This window comes from Chelonia mydas, chromosome 21 (genome assembly GCF_015237465.2).
Source record: "Chelonia mydas isolate rCheMyd1 chromosome 21, rCheMyd1.pri.v2, whole genome shotgun sequence".
Lineage (NCBI taxonomy): Eukaryota > Metazoa > Chordata > Testudines > Cheloniidae > Chelonia > Chelonia mydas.
In genome coordinates this window covers 14557593-14571055 of record NC_051261.2, presented here as the reverse complement: position 1 = coordinate 14571055, position 13463 = coordinate 14557593, and the positions used below count along the sequence as shown (strand labels likewise).

Here is a 13463-nt window from a genome sequence, read left to right as displayed (position 1 = left end):
TGCAGGGCACTGTGCATTTCTGGGGGAAGTTGGGGGGGGCGTTGGGCATAGTGGGTCTGGGGGGGCTCTGGTCATAGGGAGTCGGGGGGGTGTTGGGCGGGGGGCTCTGTGGCGTGGCATGGGCCTGCCCCCACAGGGGAAGGGGCACGCTGGCATCACAGGGCCCCTGTGCGTCTGGCAACTGCTGAGTTGTAAATAGTGCCCTCGCACTGGGCTGGGCGGAGCGGGGGGCCTGGCTGGCCCCTCAGTCTGGGGACTGACCTCCCCGCGCCAAGCTCCATCGCCTCCATGGGCGCTGACAAATATTTTTGGCGCCGGGCCTACAAAAGGTTAATCCGACCCTGCACAGAAGACAAAGCTTCTTATGCCAAAGCTGCGAGAAGGGGCGTTTGTGGCCCGGGGTGCCGGCTCTCGTCACATCCATGGCAAGGAGACGGGTTTCGGCAAGCCGGCAGGGCCTCTGTTATGCTAATAGGGGAGGTGGGTGGCATGTCTGCGAACTTGGACGCCTCTCAACTGAAAATTGGCATTGGCTGGAGCCCTCGAACGGCACCGACTGACAGGGAAAGGGCTCGGCTCTGGCTCGCCCACGGGCCTGCGTAGCTCTCCCTCAGCTCCCGGCTCGCTTTGAGACACTGCAAACCGGGCGGTGGCTGTGCACACCTTGCTGTGCGTTATGGCTGGTGCTGCAGGCAGGCCGGAGGGCTGGCCAAGATCGGGGCCCTGTTGCGCAGGGCACTGCCCCAAAGAACGCACCCCAATAGACCCGGCAGGCAAAGGGAGGGGAAGGGGTAGGTCACTCCAGCAGAGTGGGGTCAGGTGCCATGGCTCACTGCAGGAGGGATTAGCTTACTGGACGGAAAAGGGAATGGGGGGGGACTTAGAAGGGAGGGGAAATGCAGGACAATAGAGTAGGGGAGCAGAGAACAGGAAGGAAGGATAGTTCTCCGTTCCCCCTCTCTAGTATGGGGACGGTACCACTAGTCCCTGATCTACCTGACGGGGGAGGCGGTGAGGGACTAATGGGTGTTTGCAGAGCACTATCGAAGGGCTACAGAACTGACATGAGCGAGAGGAGGGTGAAGAAGGCTGGGGAGCAGTCAGTGCCCTGGGGCGTAGAGAGATGGGGCTGCAGGGAACAAAGAGGGCAGGAAGAGCAGAGATGGGGCATGGATTCGCAGGAATGCGGAGAAAGGAGGGGAGCGAAGCGGGGGAGGGGAGGCCCCTTCCAGACAAAGGAGAGGCAAGAAAACCAGAGGCAGAATGGGAGAAAAGGCAGCGACTGGTGTGGAGTGGGATGGGCTATTCTGGGTAGCTGGGAGAGGCTCTGGAAGGGGTTCAGATACCAGGGTGACGGGCCCAGCTTAGGGACCTCAGGAGACCTGAATAGAGAGAAGGGGGATAAAGTGACAGGGGAGGGAGAAGTGAAGAAGGACCCTCCCTGCAGGGAGGTGAGTGAGTGGTGGATTTATGGCTGCTCCTTTCCTGCCCTTTGGCATAGACATCCAGCATCTCTATGTGGGGGGCTTGCTCAGGGGCAGGATTCGGAGCGTTTCTGCTATGATCTCACTGGCTTCTGCGGATCCTGCAGCTGAATCACTGGAGGGAAAGGTAGAAAATAAGCGACAGTCCTCCCTGACGCCCCCGGAGCGGCCTGGGGAGCGTCCGAGCCGTGGCTGGGGTAGAGGGACCGGTACCAGGATCTGGTATCAGTGTCTCCTGCCCTCCCACCCCCACCAACTGTGGTAAAACTGGGGGAGGCAGCGGCCCCTAGCCTACTGCACCCTGAAGGCCTGTGGGTGGAGATGGCAGCCCCCTGCAGAGCTGGGGAAGGAGGAGCGGTCCCCAGGCCTTGGAAGATAGCTAAAAGGGAACGTGACCAACAGCTACGCCTTTGGCCTGAGCTGCTCTCTGATGCCCCTTACAGACACACGTCCACGAACCCCAACACATGCACACCCACCCTATACATCACACACACCACACTCACACACATCCTGTGCATCCCCATACACACACACCAACACATGCACATTCCCTGCCCTCATGTACACACACAGGCCGGTCCCTTGTTGAAGCACACTTCCCATCACCCATAGCATGGACCGTGCAGGGCTTTGCAGGACGGGTGGTGGGGCTCTCCCTTCACCCATCCATAGAAGGCCACGGAGAGTCATCCATTAAGTAGCTTCCCCATTCCTGCCCCATCCCCAGGCCTGACCATACCACCACTGCCTCCATGCGAGCTCCAGGATGCTGAGGTCTTTCCTGGATCCAGGACTCCTCAGCGGTTTGGAGAATACAGCACCCCTACAGCCGGGGGCTTGTGTGTGCCTCTCCAGTGCGTTGGAGCAGTCAACGGGGCAGTGTACACAATGCCCTGAGATCAGGCTTCATCCCACCTGCCTGGGGGGACCTGTTTGTTCCCCATCTCTGCAGCTCTCCAGTCTCTGACACTTCCTCCTCTAATCACAGACGGGAGATAAATCACTTGGAGGGAACAAACCTTCCCTTGTTTAAAAGCTTTATTTTTAAAAAAAACCAAAACATTCATCAATTAAAAACGTCTCCCGAAAGGGCTGATCCCAAACCCACTGGCCCCAGGCATCAGATCTGCCTAACCTTGCCTCACAGGAAGTGCCCTCACCACAGGCTTTCACAACGCACTGCTCCCATTATGTGGGTAATTAGACAGGCTTTGGAAACGCAGAGAGCAGAGCTGGAACCTACTGATGTCACTGAATGTTTAGATTTTCTGTGGGGTGGGGGGACTGTGCCCTGGGCCACGAAAGCAGGAGGAAGGAAGCTGGGAATCTTCCAGCTGAGACCCCCACCCTCGCCCCCTGCCCCGGGTTGGCTTAACCCTTTCAGGAACATGGGGCACTTGTCGCTGTCTGGGAGAAGCCTTTTGCCAAAGGATGCCCAGGCACTAGTGCAGAATTTGCCTTCCCCAGTGGTGTATGGGGATCCCTGGGCCACACACATCGAATCCCTGGGCTGTGCACCATCGGGACCCCTGGGCCGTGCACAGACGGGACCCCTGGGCCATGCACAGTCAGCAGATGCTGCTCTAGACAGTCTGCAAAACTTTGGTGTGCCTAACCCTCCATGCCCTGGTACCTGGGCATGGGCGGATTTTCATCATGTAGCAGTGGGGAGCATGCGCTGACCTCTCAGTCACTATTTTTCCCAGCACTTATTAGCAGCTTTCTCATTCTCCCCTCCGTCCCGCCGGCAGAGCATTCAAAAACAAAATTGCTTCTCCCAGAAACCTGCCACCCCAAGCAGCTGCCTAGTTTGTCGAGCACTAGAGCATCCGCTGCACAATCAAGATCCCTGCGACAAGCAGTCAAAATCTGTGGGCTGCGCCCAGCTCTCTGCGGTGGAGACCCACGGCTCTCTCCCTTCTGACCAGGGTATCTCTAGGCTAAAGAGTTCCCTGCCTTCTCTGGGTTATTCCCTGCAAAAGACAGTCGGCCTAAGCAGGTCTACTTCACTTCTGCCCTGGTACACAATGTAAATGTGCCACTTATAAGTCACCACACAGTGCATCCTTTGCAAGCACATGTCTTCTTAGGGCAAAAGCCCGTAAGGTTTCTCTAGGCTATTGCACGTTAATGACAGATCTGTCACAACCCCAACTTGAGACACATCCTGCCTCATTTTCAGAGGTGCCGAGCGCCCTCGTCCGGTCCAGGTTGAGCTGTGGGAGCTCAGCACTTCCTGACAATCAGCCCTGGAGGGCCTCTCAATTTGGGCACCCAGAAAAGTGAAGCACTCACCGCCCGTGGCCCCTGAAAAAGACTTTGGCTTAGTGATTTGCTCAGCCGTGGGTGCAGCTGGAGAGGGGTTGTTAGCAGCAAGGCAGTGTGGGGGCACAGGGTGACATAGAGAAAGGGGAAATGCAAGCAGAGTCAGGGAGACAGGCCATCTGTGAGGGAGTTCCCTTCCACTGGTACAGGGTGAGTCTTCAGGGCCACTGTCTTCCAGGCACAGCAGACTGGGGGCTGTGTAAATAACCATGAATAACGAGACTGGGAGCCAGGGAAGCCAACTGGAGAATGCACTGTAGCATCGGGAGCGCTCCTGCCCAGCGTGCCACCCGACCCGTCTCTGATTTCCATGGGCCCTTTGCTTCCGGCCTGGTGTGTGCACGTACCTGGGGGCACAACCTGAGCCTCTGGCTTCGCTGATCAAGGGCCGTTGACCCTCCTGCCTCGGGATCTTTGGTGAGACCCCTTGTCCCCGTTGTGTTGGGACAACACAGCAGAGGGAGCTGAGCTACGCCCTGGTTTCATTTTGATCTGGAATTTGCCCCCAAGGCAGATGCAATATTTGGGGACTGGGAGCAAGGAGAACCCCGCATGGCACAAGCAGCGCTGGAGACAGTAAGCTTGGCCCACTGGGTCGCATGTTCCACCCTGAGCTGCTCCTGCTGGTGGAGATGTTCCATGTCAGGATTCGGGATGATGATCCCCATCCCAAGGGGTAACTGCTCACCCGTAATTGCTATGTCTTTCCCCCTTTGGTTTGGAGGAACCCCATCCTGTCCCACTGCCAGCTCCCCAGTGTGACCCTCTGTCCCATCCCCCCAACTCCCCAGCATTGCCCCATCCCTTCATCCCCAACTCCCCAGTGTTACTCCATCCATCCCCCAGCGTTACCCTGTCCCAGCCCTCCAGCTCTCCAGCTGCTGATCTTCTCATAACGACTGGACTAAGGCCAGCAACCTCCCCAAAGACGCCCTTCGCTCTCGAGCTGCTCTGACATGGCTCCTTGTCCCCCGTGCTTCATCTTCCTGGAATTCCCCTCCAGCCCTGCGCGGGCTGATGGCCTCGGCGCTGCCTGCCAACGAGCGGCTGAGTCAGGGCAGCTGCTCGTGCTGGAGGAATGAGCCCTCTGTTCCCAGAAGATGTGAGCGTGAATTGGTGCCCACGAAAGGGAGGAAGAGTCAGCGCAGGCTAGAGCGGCACCAGAGAGAGGCAGGCTGTGGGCAGACAGGTTCCACCATGCATCTCCCATTGCACACGCAGCTCTGCCCACGCACCTTGCTCCTAAGCTTCAATCCCCCTGCTACTCCAGTCTTGCCTCCCTACCCCGCAACTCTGCCCATGTCCCCCAGTCCCACGCTGCAGCCCCCTCTGCTCTCCCTGGCCTGGGTTCCCCACACACACAACTCTGCCAGTGCCCCTCAGTCGTGAATCACAGCCCCCTGCTAGCCTAGTCCTGGGCTCTTCATGCACCGATCTGCCAGTGTCTCAGTCCTGCCCCACAGCCCCCTCTAGCTCAGGGTTCTGCATGCACACCCACCAGCTCTACCGGTGCCCCTCAATCCCAGCCCGCAGCCCCCCACTGCCGAGCAGCCCTGGTCTTCCTCTCCTGAGCAGAGTGCAGGGTGCAGCTCTTTAGCAATTTGCACAAACAGGGGTTTGTTAGAGCCCCCATGGCCCCTAACTCATTTCACAAATGACCAACTGTCCGTCGGGCTTTGAGCCCACGCCCCTCTGGATGGCAGAGTGCAGCAGCCTGCGAGCTGAATCACTGCGGTCCCCATTGCTTTGTGCTTTGCAATCAATTTCCTTCGTGTCTTGTAAGTGCTATGTGCTTGTGTCTGCCGGACCCCCCACGAGAGCCTGCCTCTCAAAGGCTTATGTCCAGCTTGTTAAATAAAGCAGTTGGAATTGAAAACATATTTAATTCCGTACCTTCATCTGTTACAGAAGAGACAGAAACACTGGTTGGAGCAGACACATTCTGGGCACTGCTACATCTCTAAATAGGGAACAGAGCTCTGATGGAGAGGGACTGGCAGCTGGAGATGTATAAGGCAGGAGCTCCAGACAGATGCCTTCCCCCTCCAGTATAAGTTTCAATCCTGTGTAAACCCCTGGATAGTGACTCAAACACTCTATGCGAGGCAAAGATGGGCTGTTTCCATGCAAGGCTGGTAAGAATAAATGCCTGGATGGAAGAAATGCTCTGTGCTAGCCAAAAAGCTGGCTCTGGGGAGCTCTGACCAGTTTTCCCCCAAGGCCAGACGGTGGGTGCTTTCTCTGCCAGGGGTTTGCTGTGTTCTGCGTAGAGGGAAAGGCATTTGCACAGGTGAGAAACAGCCAGTTCCATTCTCCGCCCCCCTGCAGACTCGCTTCTTCCACAAGCAGGGAGCCAGACCAGACGGCACATGCTAAAGCGCCTCCCAGTGCCGCCTTCATTCTGTGTCTTGTGCAGCACCAACCCTTTGTTTGTGCAATGGGGGATAAATTCACCCTCTTCCCCAGTGCCCATGTAAGACTTCAGTAATGGCTCAGCAGGGGAGGGCTGTGATCGCTGTTCCACCCCCCATCCCCCACCCCTGTTGTGACCTGGCAACGGGCTATTTTTTATTTTACCCTATTTCCCACCCTGACCCGCTGGGTTGTCTCACGCACCTGTTGTATCTTGTCCTTTAGCCAGCAAGTTCCAAAAAAGAACGAGATACGTTCATGGAGGACAGGTCCATCTGTGGCTATTAGCCAGGATGGGCAGGGATGGTGTCCCTAGCCTCTGTTTGCCAGAAGCTGGGAATGGGAGATGGGGTGAATCACTTGATGATTACCTGTTCTGTTCATTCCCTCTGGGGCACCTGGCATTGGCCACTGTCGGCAGACAGGATACTGGGCTAGATGGACCTTTGGTCTGACCCAGTCTGGCCGTTCTTATGTTCTTATGCTCACCACCCAGCACCATGGGGCCCAAACTAGCTGCGGCCTCTAGATGCTACCACAACATAAATATGAAATCATCATCATTGCTGGTAATTTAATATGGCTTAATGGGACTGGATGGTCCAGGAATGAGCTACTTTCAGGTTGCCAGTTCAACTCCAGCTGTGGCCGCTTGCGACTCAAAGTTGCTGTCATGAGATGTTGGTTTGGTGGCCTCTGTGAAATGAGCATAGGCCCTGAACCTGCAGCCAGCGCAGTGTTTGTCCAGTTGTAACAAGGAGCTGTAGTGCCTTGGCATTTTGAAGGGACCCCTTGTGTTTTTCTAAAGCCTATGGAGCAGTGGAACTGACTATCTCTGCACTGTATCAGCATAGCCCTGCTGATGCTTGCCAAAATGGGGTGTGGGCAGACCACCCACGCTGGCATCCTAATCTTCCTTATTATTCACTCTTGAAATCAGGATTGGGTGTCTCTCTCTAAAAGCTCAGCCGGAAGCTATGGGCTTGATGCAGGTGAGATTCTCTCACCTGTGCTATGCAGATGATCATAATGGGCCCTTCAGGCTTTAAATCTATGAATTAGTGATGCTTGATTTGCTCACCATAACCAGTGCCGCAAGCACCACCGGTAACCCAATTTTCCCGCAGTCTGGTTAGCTGCCAATTGGATGCACACCCTGCCATAACTCCCTTGAGGCGTGCCTGGTGTCGCACGAATCAAGTATCCTGGTCTGCTGAGGAGACTCCTGGGGAGTTCGAGTGACATCCCGGACTTTGCAGGGGGACTGAAATCACCAGCAAACCTCTTACCTCCAGGTTCTAACCTTATTCCCCCAGCAGGTGTATTAGCTGCAAATCTCTGGTGTTTTGTGGCTTAGGGAAGAATTTATAGTTCCATATAATTTTTGGTTTGGGTTTTCTTTGTGGAACCACTAATAGCCTGTAACAGGCAGAAAATTGAGTTGCACTTATCTTGTTTCCCCCCTCCTCTTTTTCTGGCCTGTTTTAAGTGATTAATAGTTCCAGGCTGCGCATCGTCAGTTTCAAGTCGCCCTGGCGGTTACTGTCTGACATAAGGGCTGCGCTGATGTCAATTTGCTTTTATTTCTAAGTAAACAGGGTTGGTTGAGATCTTGCAAATATGAAGCTAGAGGCACTCTATAAAATGAGTAATAAATAGTGTCCCACCCAGCTCGCTATGGCTCCAGCGGAGGCCGGGGTTGGCGGTTGGGGGGGTGACTTTAAGCGGTTTTAATTGTAACTAAAGGAGCAGCCATGATCACCTTAAAAGTCCAATTGTGGTGTCTGGAGCTGGTGTCTTGGAGCTCGGCGAAGAGAAATGGTATTTTTATTATAATGTCTCTTGCACACCATTCCCCAAAACACTTGGCCGGCCAATTTGGCTCTGTAAAGCCCTTGATCGTGGGCAAAACACCCTCCTGTCAGGCCTGTATCGTTTATTCCTTACGTGGAGCTCAACTCGTATGGTGCTGGGGAAGATGGGAAAGGGATGGTGTGTCGGCATCTTCCCCATCAGACAGGGTGGGCCATGGTATCCCCTTTCCCAGCTGGGGGCTGGAAGGAGAGAGCCTCCCACCATCCAGCAGAGAGCGCCCAGCTCATGCAATGGACGATGCACAGATGCTGAATGCAGATCTTCTCCCTCCCTTCTCCCTCCCCTGAGCAAGGGGGAGGCTTTGGCCAACCCAGGTCGCCATGGCAGCACCCAGCTGTAGTACAGTGCCACCTGGTGGCAAGCATGGGCTTTTGCAGCCTTCCCCATGTCTTTGCAGGGACCGAACCCAATGCTGTGAAGATGAGAAAAAACTTTAGAGAACTAATTATTAACCCTTCTGAACAAATTTTAAATACTGAGGGAGGAAAACAAATTCACAAGGTGTTTTATAAAGTTTTTTCATATGACACGGTTGTTATCAGTCACTCTAGGACAAGATCGCTCTCTCACTCTTCCCATACGCCACATCTATCTACCTATCTATCTATCTATCTATCTATCCCCATACACCACATTTAACTATCTATCTATGCCCATACACCCCATCCATCTCTCTGTCTGTCTCTTGTCTCTATACTGAACTCATCATCATGGTACCTGAGTACCTGAGCTCAGAGTGGAGGAACTACATTTCCATCCGTTTTTAGAAAACATGGCTGAGATTCCCTTCTCTGCTCTCTTTACACCACATAACAGGGCCGGAGGAACATAAAGGGGCCCTAAAATCTCTGAATCCAGACACGGGAAGATTCACCCCAGCATGGGCACAACGGAAGGAAACCATAACAATGCTGCCCTCTGAGGCTCCCGTCACAAGCCTGGTGTGGGGCTGGGGGTGAGGTCATGGCACACAGCACTGTGGAGATGCCGGTGACCCTGGGGGTGGCCCCTGTACCTTCAACAGCCCTCCTCTCCCCCACCCCCCAAACACTCCCTTTCCCTCGGGCTGTAAGTTCTGTTCTGTACCTCTTAGAGGCACAGCTCAGCATCCCTGGAAGATTAAAGCTGGGAAGGCCCCAGTGCTGTAGCCAGGCGTGACTTCCTTGAGTGTCTTTGCCCAATCCTGGCTCCACAAAAAGGGCCTCTTCAAGTCTAAAGACTCTGTGGGTGACACCGAGTCCCCACTGAAGTCAATGCTGAAATGCCTACTGACTTCCCCTAGAGCCAGGCTTTCCCCCTAGCTGCACCCAGTCCATCTTTTCCAAAAGACAAACCAAGAGAAGAATTCAAGTTCTGTCACCCACAGGAAAACCAAGACAAGTAAGACAGGATGGGCCAAATTTATCCCCGGAACAAAGGCAGCGGTGTTACACCTGGGATGGAATTGACCCCCAGATGCTGGTCTTATCCTTATGGAGACAGATCTCCTACCGTGTCTTCGCAGAATTAGCCTCGCTGAATATTCAGCGTTGTCTCCCTCCTGCGCGGCTCATCACTGCTGCAGCTCCTGAGCTGAGGAATCTGGGAAGTACCTGTCCTCTTTGGCCAATGCTCTTGCCAATATGATTCATGCCTTCGTTGTAGGTCATCGGCGTCCCATCAGTAGGGCTCTGTGTTGGTCACAGGGGTCGCGGAAGTCTCGGATTCCATGACGTCCTGCGACCTCTGTGACTTCTGCAGTGGCCAGTGTGGCTGACTCCAGACTGCCCAGAGCTCCCCCAATCAAGATTCAAGGGGCATTTATGGTAAAAGTCATGGACAGGCCATGGGTCATGATTTTCTGTTTCTTGCCCGTGACTTGTCCGTGACTTTTACTAAAAATACCCGTGAGTAAATCGTCGCCTTACCCATCAGCACTCCCAGCAAGGGGGAGTGGGGATGCTGGTTTGCCCTACAAGAGCACAGCCAGGGTTTCCCATGCTAGGGACCTTCTCTCTGAAAGTCAAGTCTAGAGATTTTTCTCAGTAGTTACAGGTGGGCTCTTTTTAGGCAAGTAAGGCATGAGCCACGCCTGTGTAAGGACTTGGGGAACGGGCCCCACGTGGCGGGGGAGACTCCTGGAAGTGAAAATAACTCTGCTTATTGGTCTCACTGAATTGAGATGGGAACTCAGTGTAGATCAGTGTTTTCCAGAGTGGGGTGCATCCCAGAGATGGACCAGCCAGAGGGGCGAGGGTGACATATACATCGAGATGGGCAGGCCGCTAACACCCCATAGCAGAGCTGCAGGCAGATGCAATTGGTTTCTTCTTCCAGGGTGGAGGCTCTTGGGAAACACTGGGGCAAAAGATAGCAGGATCCTTTAGAAAAGTCCAGCGTCTCTCCCAGACAGCCCAGGGTTACCACCAGTCAGACAACACAATTGCACCTGGGTCTGAACAACACAATTGCACCTGGGTCTGCTTCACTTCCCACACAGCACAATACATGGCAGAGTACAGGGGTGGCTCGTTACCCAGAGGTATCTGCTGAATACAATACACCCTGTATCTGCCAAGTATTGACAGGGGAGTCCGGAGATGCCTGCAGTGCTGGGAAGAAAGGGTGTATTATTCGGGAGGAACGATTCCTTGTACATACTTGCAGACACACTGATGTGCAAACAAAATGTTTAGTCTGCTGATGAAAGAGAAGGGAGCCTGTGTAATAGTCTGCCTGAGAGGGAAATATATTGGAAAGGAAATGCAATTTCAGAGCAAGAGAGGGAGCAAATATTAGAGCTTGTTGAATTATTCCTTGCAAATGATATTGGCTGTGAATTGAGGTGCTTTTTTTCTGCTAGTGACTCATCCGGGAGCCAAGCCTGGTTTCTGCTGGGAAGCGTTTTTCCTCCTGTGGACTGCTCATAAACATACCAGCTGCTCATGGGGTGAAACTCACCCCTGTGCAGGGGCTTAGCCACCACTTAGGACCTGCAAAGGCTGGAGCAGGACTGAAGCGGTGGCTCGGCCTTGTACTGTCTGTTGCCCAGTGGGGAACCCCGCCCTATTTGTTTTCCATGATATGTGATTGGCCACATAAGCCACATGGTATTGGCTCAGCTTCCTTATTGGTTGACTGAAACTGTTTAAATGAGAGTGGTAGGCTTGTCCGCTGGCTAGAGCACTAGCATAGAATTTGGGAGACTTGGGTTCCAGTGCCTGCTGGGCCATAGACGTCCTATGTGACCTTGGGCAGGCCCCTTTGCTGCTCTGGGCCTCAGTTTCACTGTATGTGCAATGGTGACAGTAGCCTGCTGCACAGGGCTGTGTGAGGGTAAATATAGTAATGACTTTGAGGTGCGCAGATACTCTGGTGATAGAGGCCAGCGAAGTACCATGGGTCGGATAACAGGTAATGCTTCCCCCCCACCCCCAATAACAAGTTGTATGAGCAACAGAGTCAGCCCACTTAATCCTGGACAGATTACCTGGAGCAGACTTGATGGAGAAACTGACCCGTTACACGTACTGACCCATGAGCTCAATGCCCGGCTTTAATGGGTCAAACCAACCCATCCTTCATTGACAAGGGAGCTCTCTTAATTGACCCAGTGTGGTTCAGACTTAGGGATAGCATTGTCATGTGTAGCCTCCCCTTGGTTCATGTAGGCAGCTTTCAGGGAGTCCAGTTGGATCCCCACCCATGCAGCTCAGGATAGACTTGTAAACATGACAAGAAGGTGGAAAGCATTAGCCCAACCATGGGCCCTTGATTGTCTCAGGCAGCTAGGGTGACCAGATAGCAACTGCGAAAAAACAGGACAGGGGGTGGGCGGTAATAGGCGCCTGTATAAGAAAAAGTCCCCAGGGACTGTCCCTTTAAAAACGGGACTTCTGGTCAGCCTACAGGCAGCAGAGACAGCCGTGTGTCCTGTAGGAAGGGATGAGGATGCCAGGATTAGGGAATTTTTAGGCTATTTTCATTCTTTTCTTTTCCATGTCACTGAGTCAGGCTTGGCAGCAATGTCACTGTCACAAGTACAAGCTGGCCAGATATCCTAGATTGGGACAGGGAATTACCAGGTAGGGGCAGGGCCAGGGGGGAGTTACAGGGTAATTACCATGTAGGGGTGGGGACAGGGGGGAGTTACAGGGTAATTATCATGTAGGGGTGGGGCTCAGAGGAAAATTATGGGGTAATTACGATATAGGGGCGGGGACAGGGGAGAATTAGAGGGTAATTACCCGGTGAGGACCCAGGGGGTGGGAGTTAGCAGGTAATTAGGCAGCAAATACCATCTCATTGCTGTAAATTCATGGTTCTTTTTGTCTTGTAACCCACAATCCAGGTTTGATGTAATTACTTTGGGAACGATTACGCGTAATTACACAGTAATCTGCAGGAGCCAGTAATTCCTCTAATGTTCCAAGGGATTCACCTCTTAAAATTCACTGAGTTACCTGCCCGTAGAAAGGAGTGCCGTGATATGCATGCCTTGCAATGCTCAGTGCGACCTTCAGCGCGGTCTCTTGGTGCCCTGGCCCATAAGGGATCAGTAGGACTGGATTGTACCATCTCAAGGTGGAGCTGCGTCTCCATGGAGAGTATCAACTGCATTGAAGCCCCATTGCCAGAGTTGAAATGCTAGGACAGACTCCCCTCTCCAGAGGCAGAATCTGCTCCTGTCTTCGGCACCTTTGCTAGCCACCCCAACCCCCACTCTCTTCCCATGGTGATTGAGGCAATCCCAGCTTCAGCAGGGAGTTGGAACAGGGCATGGACCTGGCATGGGTGGGACAGGACGGACTGGTAGAGGGGTCCCCAGAAGATGTATGAAATGGATCTGAGTCTCAGTGACCCAAAGCCCGCTGAAGTCAATGCAGGACTCTCCATTGATGTCAGTAGAGTTGGATCAGCCACTAAGCTGGTGTGACTATACCTTAGTCCTTCCCCCCAACATGTGCCACACCAGTTCAGATCCCATTAGAGTCTTAACCACCGGCCACCACTTAACCTGCATCTCTCCCTCCCACATCACCACTCAAACTGCCACTCGGATGCCCAGGGAGGGTAAGATGGGGCATCTCACGTGATGAGAGGGTCGGAAGAGCATAGCGAGATGAGCAGCTAACCGGAGGATGTAGGAAGGTGCGAGCTAAAGGAAACCACCCCCCTGCTGTGAGTTCCATCTCTCGCCTCTGCGAGCCAGTTGCACTGACTTCCCCTCCTGTGCACGCCAAGTGTCAGTAGCTCCCCAGGAGCCTAACCCCCCCACCCAAACCTTGTGCATCACCTCCACATTCAGCCCAGGATGTCCAATCCCCGTCCCAAAAGCATGAACATCAGGAGTTAATGCCCAGAGCCTGCTCCATCAGGGCAGCT

General features: G+C 53.9%; 1 protein-coding gene across 1 annotated transcript in view; it reads left to right on the top strand.

Annotated features, from left to right (window-relative positions):
• LGR6 (leucine rich repeat containing G protein-coupled receptor 6) overlaps nucleotides 1-13463 on the top strand; it is a 202528-nt gene that overhangs the window by 152459 nt on the left and 36606 nt on the right. The gene's annotated exons all lie outside the window — the stretch shown is intronic.